Raw genomic sequence first — 9,599 nt, 5'->3', positions numbered from 1 at the left:
CATGTCGAAATTTGGCTGTCCAGACAAATTTATACGAATGGTACGTCAATTTCATCACGGTATGATGGCTCGTGTCCTGGATGATGGTGAAACATCTGAGGCCTTCCCAGTCACCAACGGCGTCAAGCAAGGGTGTGTTTTAGCACCCGCTTTGTTCAGCATGATATTCTCTGCCACTTTGACTGATGCCTTTCAACACTGCACTGAAGGAGTAGGCCTGAAGTATAGAACTGATGGGAAACTATTCAATCTGAGGCGACTGCGTGCCATCACCAAGGTGAAGGAAACTGTACTTCGAGACTTTCTCTTTGCCGATGATTGTGCTCTGAATGCTAGTACAGAGCCAGAAATGCAAGCCAGTATGGACAAGTTTTCAACTGCATGCAATAACTTCGGTCTCATCATTAACATCAAGAAGATCGAGGTCATGCACCAGCCAGCTCCCCATGCTCCGTACTCAGAACTGTCCATCACTGTAAATGGACAGAGACTTCAGACAGTGGACCACTTCACGTACCTGGGCAGTACCCTTTCCCGAGCAGTGTCAATCGATGATGAAGTAAACTGCAGAATTGCTAAAGCCAGCTCTGCATTTGGCCGATTGCGCTTCAACGTTTGGGAACGTCGAGGGATCAGCCTACCAACGAAGCTGAAGGTCTACCGAGCAGTGGTGCTTCCAACTCTGCTGTACGCCTGCGAGACGTGGACTGTCTATCAGAGTCATGCACGAAGGCTCACTCACTTCCACATTTCCTGTCTGCGAAAGCTTCTAAAAATCAGATGACAGGACAAAGTGCCCGATACTGATGTCCTTACTAGAGCCAGTCTGCCGTCAATTCACACACTGCTGATGAGAGCCCAGACCAGATGGGCCAGACATGTCGTGAGAATGTCAGATGAACGCATTCCTAAACAGCTCTTCTACGGAGAACTCACTCAGGGAAAGCGCTCCCATGGAGGACAAAAGAAGCGATTCAAGGACACGCTGAAGACCTCTTTGAAGTCCTTCGAGATCAACACCGCCACATGGGAAACCTTCGCACTGAACCGTCCAGCATGGCACAGCCTCATTCACACAGGCAGTAATACCTCTGAGGCGAGGCGTATTGCTGAGGCTGAAAAAAAGCGTGAGCTGCGCAAATCCAGAGCTGCTCGTACATCATCGACAGTGCCATTACATGTCTGCCCGACGTGTGACAGGACGTTCCACGCCCGAATCAGACTGATCAGTCATCTTCGGACGCACAGAGCCCGGTCATCGAAAAAATGAGTTGTTGAGGTCTTCATTGATAACGATGGACAAACATCATGTGGCTGTTCAACACTTGGACCCAGACCTGCTCCCCTGTCCATAGTGGCCTCAGGTGTAGCAAGCTGCCTACTTAGTTTGGCATCCTCTTAACTGCTTCTGTCCATTGTTCCCCCCACTGGGCTGCAACAAACTACAGAATCAGAGGACCTTGAATGCTTATGGATTAAAGTTCTAACTGATGTGCATCTGATACAGATCACCACATCTCATTAGAGAACACGCTCCTGACACATGTGTCCATAATGTGTAAGGATTAGAGGCTAAAATTAGACGCAATGTCAATCAACACGGTTTCATGGAAGATAGGTCTTGTCATATAAACCTTTTTTTCTTTTTTTTGACAAGATTACGGTCTAGTAAGTTGAAGATAACTGTGTCGATATAAAGCAACAGAGAGTCCTGTGGCACCTTTAAGACTAACAGTCTGTATCGATATAGTATACTTGCATTTCTCCCAGGCATCTGACTTTGTACCACATAACATTTTATTTAAAACCTTGTATTACAGGGAACTTGCATTATATGAAAATATTTGCAGGGGTGCTGCAAGTGGAGCTAACATTCAAGCCCTGTGCAGACAGACTGATTTCCTTGTACCTCCTCCAACCTCCATGCCAGTTGCTGCAGAAGCTGCTCCAATTTACACCAAGGGACAGGTCCCGTGTACAGCTGGCCCAATGCAAAAGCAGATTAAAGCCACCTTTGTGATTCTCACAATCTTCTGACCCAAGTGTTCCTCACCTGGGCTGCAGGAGCTGACCCTCTGAAATCAACGAAGATACTTAATGCTGTTCATTTGAACCTCAGTTCCCAGAATGTACTTCCTGCTCACAGCTATTTCTTATCAGCATTAGAAAGAATGTGTGCTCTGGGAACAGAGTTATGAGCTTTAATTTTGGAGGATGTTCCCCAGTGTTTCCCTAGAGCCTGATTCTCCTCTCACTTACACCAGTGTAAATCAGAAGTAAATCCATGGAATTCAATGGAGTTCCACTAGTATGAGTGAGAGGAAAATCAAGCACTCAAACCTGAATTTTCAGAACTGTTCACTAACTTTGTGTGCCCTGACTTCTGGATGCCCAGCCGGAGGTACTTTGTATTTGATTTTCAGAGTGACTTAGGCCCTATGGCTCCCGCTGACTTCAGCTGAAATTCTGGGTGCTCAGCATGACCCAGAACAAGGCCCAGTAGCTCTCAGGTTGGGCACCCAAAACTGCAGCCATGTAAACTCAGTGGACACTTCTGCATGATTCCAATGGCCTGATTGCCCACTACCTTGCACTTGTTTCATCATTTACACCCTTGCCAAGTGAGTGCAAAGTGCTCAGTGTCCATTCAAGGGAAGAAGTTGCATGGCACAGGGCACTGGGAGATGGAGACTTTCATCTCTACATTGTGGCTCAGCAACACCCCTGGGTCCGTGATAACTAAAAGTCATTACCATCTGATCACTGTTCTCTGGCCCCTGTATGAAATGAGTCTAGTCTAGGCTTTAGTCTAGTTCCTAGTGGATAGCTGTCCATGAGAACAGAAACCAGCACAACTACTGAATGATTGTCAGCAACCTCAGCTGAAAGGTCAAGGACTGAGTGGGCCATGAGGACTGAACTCCCCTCTAGCCACCAGAGATGTCACCTCAAGGTGAATATTATGGCACATTGTTATGGCAGGGAGTAAAGAAGAGCTGGCTGAATAACTCATGAATAATATCCATGGTGAAATCTGGCAATTCCTGGGTAATTATGTGGGAATAAATGTTTCCATTCTTCATGCAACCCTGGTGTGATGGAAGTTTGGGAGGCAGCTCTGGAGAAACAGAGAACTTGACTTTCTAGGCCTGTCATTCTGATACCTATTGCTGCATGAAGTACAGCACTACAAGCCTGCAGACAAAAAAGTGGACTAAGCAATTCTCTGCATGTGGCTCAGACCCTGTAGTCCAGAAAGAAAAACAGATGATGCTCACGGCTGGTGCAAGCTACACATCATTCCAATTCAGGGACTGCTATCTTTGTCATGATTTGATAGGCATCATTACAGGGTATATTTCAAAGAGGTGTTATATCTTGTATAGAGGTGAGTGCCTTTGTTTGAATACTTCTTCCTGCTGCCTGGCAAGAGAAATATGTTTGGATGCATAAAGAATTTTGATAATTGAAATGCTGCATGTTAATACACTGATCAAAGCAATGAACATTTCCAGGGTAGGTCAGATCTGTTCACCAGGGAAGGATCTTGCCAAGATGTAAACTTTTAATGCCTTGTCTATACAAAGGGACTTTTGTAGGATTTCCCACCATTGCTAGGTCTGGCTCCACCAGAGTTAGCAATCTCTGGAACGTTAGTATAGGTGAGCTATTGGCTGCTGAACTTTACCTATTAAGCATTGTATCAATAAGGCCTATGCAGAGCCAAGTTAGACCAACTGGTGTTTAAGGGTACATCTACACAGCAAATTAAGGTGTAACTGTAGTGTGGATAGGAAGGTAACAACAGTAGGGAATATATGGCAGCATGGGCTTCAACACGGACTAACAGCCCTAGAGAGAGCCTGCCAGGGACTCTGGGTACATACTCAAGCGGCTAGCCTGCACCGAAGTGCATTGTCACTACTACAGTATTACTACTTGTGCTAGCTAGATTAAAGATAGCATGGTTATGCTTGCCTGTACTTCCATCATACTTTCATTTGTAGTGAAGACCTATCCTAAAAAGCCATCAGCCTCTTTGCACTATGGTTTCTGGTGCTGCTGTCACCAGTGGAAATAAATGAGTGGTAGCAGCTTAGACGAGGCTAAAAAGGGACCATGATTTTGTGGTTAATACACATGACTAGACATTAGTGAGTGCTGGGTACATTTGCTGGCTATGTTTCTGATTCATTAGATGGTCTGGGACAGGTCACTTAAGGACTGATCCTGCACTAAAGAAGACATTTTGCCATTGAATTCACTAAGTGCAGGATCAAGCCCTTAATCCTTCTTGATGTCTCACTTCCCCATGCTGAACAATAAGGAGAATACTGCTCATAGATGCACTCTGCTGCGGGGGGCTGTATTTAGGATGAAATGTAAAATGAAGGTCCTGATCTCGTATGGTCATTAAAACTCCTCTCTGGCACTAACAGAAGAGTAGGAGTGTTTACCCCAATGTCCTGGTGTAGCTACATTTTGCCTACCAAGAAAGTGCTTTGGGATCTTCAGGGAGGAAAGATGCTCTATGGGAATTGATACGTTATGGTCAGAATAAAGCTCAGCAATATGTATTATGTATCCACTGTTTTATTAGAAAATGGAGCAGATCTTGAGTGCCTTACTTAATTTATACTCAGCCCTTATTCAGGCAAAATTCCCATTGAGAAACGACTGAGTAAAAACCAAGGAAGGTGTTCAGGATATGACCCTTTAATAATACGTAGCACTTTGACAGTGTTTTATACCCAAAGACCCCAAAGCTTTTTAACAGCCTGATCCAAAGCCCATTGAAATCAAGGCAACTGAAGTCTTGTCATTGATTTCAATGGTCTTTAAAACATGGTGGGCTCTAAAACATGAGTGTAGGAAGCCTCTCAAAACTCCTGGAGGCAGGCAAGCATTATTAATCCCATTTTCTGGCTGGGGAAACTGAGGCACAAAGGTGCAATGACTTGCTAGGGACTCTGAGTTTGCTGCTAAGTACATACAGTATTAATAAATGACAGTTAACTTGTTGACTAATAAAAACCCTCTCACTAAATCAATGTGAAATGTGCTACACCTTATAGCTAAACATCAGATAAAGAGCCCATAGGAGAAACTTTTCAATTTAAAAAACAAAGAAACAAAAACTGATTTGGTGGTACATGAATTAAGCATTGACTTATTTTAAGTGAATCCAAAGAGTTCTTCTGACTATTCTCCCTTTCCCTTCCCTCCTTCCATGTCTGTGTAGCTGTTATGCTTTATTCACAGATAATTGGAAATAGAATGTAAACTCACTGACTGACTCCAACTGAAACTCAGAAGAAATCCGTGACTAATGAGCGTTTATTTAAAGAAGTCTTGCTTTTCTGTGATGAGGATGGGTGGCAGGTGCACACTGCCCGAAGTCAGCAAAAGAGAATGGAAATCTCTTCTGGATTCAATCAAAAACACCTTTGAACTTGGAGAAGGTTTGAAATCCAGGAACTGAATTCCCCAGCTGCTCCCTATGTCTGTATTGGGCTGAACCAAACACCCAGATGTGAATACTGTAGACTTCAAGGGCATTCAAAATCTGGATGTTGATCTGAATTTTGCTGCTTGAGGCCATCTCTAAATAATAGGAATATACCTTCCTTTATCTATCCATCTGTGTAGACTTTTACACCATATTAATCATCTGTTAGCTATCTCTGTCATAGAATCATAGAAATATCAGGATTGGAAGGGACCTCAGGTAGTCACCTAGTCCAACCCCCTGCTCAAAGCAGGACCAATCCACAGACAGATTTTTGCCCCAGATCCCTAAGTGGCCCCCTCAAGGATTGAATTCACAACCCTCGGTTTAGCAGGCCAATGCTCAAACCACTAAGCTATCCCTCCCCTTGCCATCTGCTATGATTTATGATTTAACTTTGTAAGAGAGTTGGCATACTGTTAATAGAATATGCTGTCTAAAATAAAGTTGCATTGTACAGTATTGTGGTTTTTGTCTCATCACTTCCAGGCTGTTTTCCATGCACAAGGGGCAAACATTTAAAGCTGTGGCTTCAATAGCGTTTCCCACAAAGTCTCCCACTATTTTACTTTCCATGGTGCAGCTTCAGTGGTGAAAGCACTAGTGTAGACTGCTGATAGTTTTACCACTGTGTTCTCTAATCCTGCTCAGAGCAGGTCTAGATGACTTGTTGACAAAAAAACCCATCCATCCCTTATCTACACTAGTGCTCCCACCATTGCTTGTACTGATAGAACAGTGAAACAATATTCCTCTCAAAATATACTTAGTCTAATGTCAACGAGGCCTAAAAGTCTGAATGCACTTTTATTGTTGATCCCGAAAAAAATAACAAAACAGAAAAGAACAGGAGAAAAGTCTCCTACAGAGAGCATGGTGTGTGTGTCTCTGCTAGAACATGCTGCAGGAACTCTGCCTCACGAAATAGCAGTTGCACTGCAGGCAGCAGACTCCTTGCAATCTAATAGTGCAGTACATATAAATAAATAACACAACTCAGTCAGTTTCCTGTGATCTTTGTATTCAGTAAAGCAAACATGTAAAATAAATCTGAGACCATCTTAAATGGGAAAGTCCTTGTTTAGGCAATCAATCTATCACTAAAGGGACGCTGTCAAATCCTGTTCGGATTTACTACTGACATCATGGATTATTAAACCCAACATTTTTTTAGGGATCTAGGTCCTGGTTCTCCTCTCACTTACTCACTTTGCACCAGTGTAACTCCATGGGTCAGATCCTCAATCCCTGCTTTATGCTGTTTAGGCTCTACACCACCTATACTGGTGCCCCTGGCTGTTGGAGGGGATCTGACCAGAGCATGTTGAGCTCTGGCAATTCCTGACCAGTGAAATGGGATTATTTTTGCTGTTCTTCTCTAAACACTCTCCAATTTGTCAATATCTTTCTGACAATGCGGTGCCCTGTACTGACTGCAGTATTTCAGCTATGATCACAGCAGAGCCATATACAGAAGGATTATTATTTCCACACTTTGCTTTGGCTGTATATGTATATTGTTTTGCTACTCTGATGCAATCAGTTAACTCATGGTCACTGGCTCCAAGTTTCCCTACTATTTTTACATTCTCACCCACTTCTTCCCCATGGGAAAGCATGGGAGCCAGGATGAATCTCTGATTAAAATCGCTACTCTCCAGATCATAAAATGGTCTGTGAGGAAACAAGCAGGTTAACATCTGCCAATAAACTGAGCTCTTCTGCAGTCACTGCTAGGTCAGGGGAGTAACCCAGCCACAGTGAACTCTGTGGCATCTCTTCACCTTCTGCTTTCCTGGGTATGCCTTCATCCCTACAATCCTTTGTACCCTCAGCACAATTCACTCCAATAACTGCAGTCATTAAAGGCGTCTGACATACACTCTCAGACTTATGCAGACTCCTCTTTTCTCTGTGCCTCAGGTGTCAAGGCCAATGAACCAGTCATAAATGCCAAATCCTCTTAGAATATCATGCACTGAAGTCAGACCCAATGGCAAATCTATGACATAGTCAGTAGCAAGGCATATTAATATTGTTGAAGCCTGAAGGTGCACTCATACCATCAAAACTCAATGGAGCTCTTATCATCCTATGGCTGTTCAGTGACCTATATGAAATTAGTTAGCAGTCTTACACTAGTTCCTAATAGATATTAAATATTTCCATGTCATAAAAAAGCCACCATCCACTAGTGCTACTTGACACCTGGATTGGCAGTCTCCCTCAGTGACTGAATGGGTGATGAAGAATGAATGATCTTGTGACTTGGTCAGCGGGACCCTGCAGGTGGTGGGAGTAGGAGAAGGAAGCTCGTGTTGTTGCTGCTTGACTTGTATATTTTGGGGGAATAAAGAGAGAACTTTATTCTCTGGGGCTATCAATCTGATCCCTTTCACTAAAATCACTCAAAGTACAAACAGAGGCTCCTTCCTGCCCTCCAGTGGTTCAGATTGGTGGATTTATGCCCGTCTATGTTACTGTCTAAAGCAGACGAGGGCAAACTATGGTGCCCATGGGACCGTCCTGCCGGGCCCCCGAGCTCCTGGCCCGGGAGGCTAGCCCTGGCCCCCTCCCCCGCAGCCTTAGCTCACTCGCTCCACTGCTGGCACAATGCTCTGGGTGGCGGGGCTGTGAGCTCCTGGGTCAGTGCAGCTGCAGAGCCCGGCCTGACCCAGTCTCTGTGCTGCGCGGTGGTGGTGTGGCCCGGCTCCAGATGGGTGGCGCGGCTATAGCGCCACCAGCCACTGGTGCTCCAGGCAGCGCGATAAGGGGACACAGAACGGGGGGGGATAGAGGGCAGGGGAGTTTGGGGGGGTGGTCAGGGGGCAGGGATATGGATAGGGGTTGGGGCGGTCAGGAGGGAACAGAGGGTTGAATGGGGACAGGGGTCCCGGGGGGCAGTCAGGAAGGAGGGGGGATTGGATGGGGCGGCAGGGGGCGGGATTCTGAGGGCAGATAGGGAGAAGGGATGGTTGGATGGGACAGGAGGACTGGGGGGGCTGTCAGGAATGAGAGGAGGGGTTGGATGGGGTGGCGGGGGTCCAGGGGCAGTCAGGGGACAGGGAGCGGGGGGGTGTGGATGGAGCAGGGGTCCCGGGAGGGCTGTCAGGGAACAGGCGGGGTTGGATGGGGCAGGAGTCCCGGGTGGGAGGGGCGGGCACAGATAGGAAGTGGGGGCCAGGCCATAACCCCCTCCCCTAACTGTCCCTCCATACAATTTATGAAACCCGATGCGGCCCTCAGGCCAAAAAGTTTGCCCACCCCTGGTCTAAAGGGATGGTAGCTCAGCACTTGCTTACAATCCTCAAGGTTTAGAGGGCAGGGATAGTTCAGTGGTTTGAGCATTAGCCTGCTAAACCTAGTGTTGTGAGTTCAATCCTTCCGGGGGCCATTTAGGGATCTGGGGCAAAAATCTGTCTGGGGATTGGTCCTCCTTTGAGCAGGGGGTTGGACTAGATGACCTCCTGAGTTCCCTTCCAACCCTTATATTCTATGAGGTTGCAGATTTGAGTTTCATATAGCAAGGCTACCTCCAGTTCATGCAGTCACAAAACTGGTACTTGATCCATAGGGTTAGGGAGGTCAGGCAGTCAGATGTGATGCTAGCAACACTCCTTCCTTGTGTACTGTTGGCTCTGTAAGCCTGATGAGTCATCTATGATTCCATAGACTTTGATGTTCCTGTTCATTTTATATTTATGTTATGTATGTCCACTACTGAATTAAGGCCCAGGCCATCACCCCTTTCTCTTTAATTCCTCCCCCACTCTCAGCTGTAGTTAGGTGTTTTAGACAGCCACTGTGCTGAAAGGACTAGACACATCTTATAGGACCTCTGCTCCCCCTTGTGGATAAGAATAGAACTTCTGGAATTCTTTGTTCCAAAAAAATCCCAGATTTATAAATCTGGAGCAAAAACAAATACAGTTCTTCCCCCTTCACAAAAGTGATTTACACATCTCATTCTATTTCAGTTGTGTAATTCTTTTTTTGGCAACCAAACCTACACTTCATGGGTCTGTGTTATTCAGAGGACACATGCCTCAGGGAAACATTCAAAAACGGATTATTTCATCTAAACCACATC

This window comes from Trachemys scripta, chromosome 1 (genome assembly GCF_013100865.1).
Source record: "Trachemys scripta elegans isolate TJP31775 chromosome 1, CAS_Tse_1.0, whole genome shotgun sequence".
Taxonomy (NCBI): Eukaryota; Metazoa; Chordata; order Testudines; family Emydidae; genus Trachemys; species Trachemys scripta.
The sequence above is the reverse complement of the archived record's forward strand: the minus strand, read 5'-3'. Positions refer to the sequence as shown.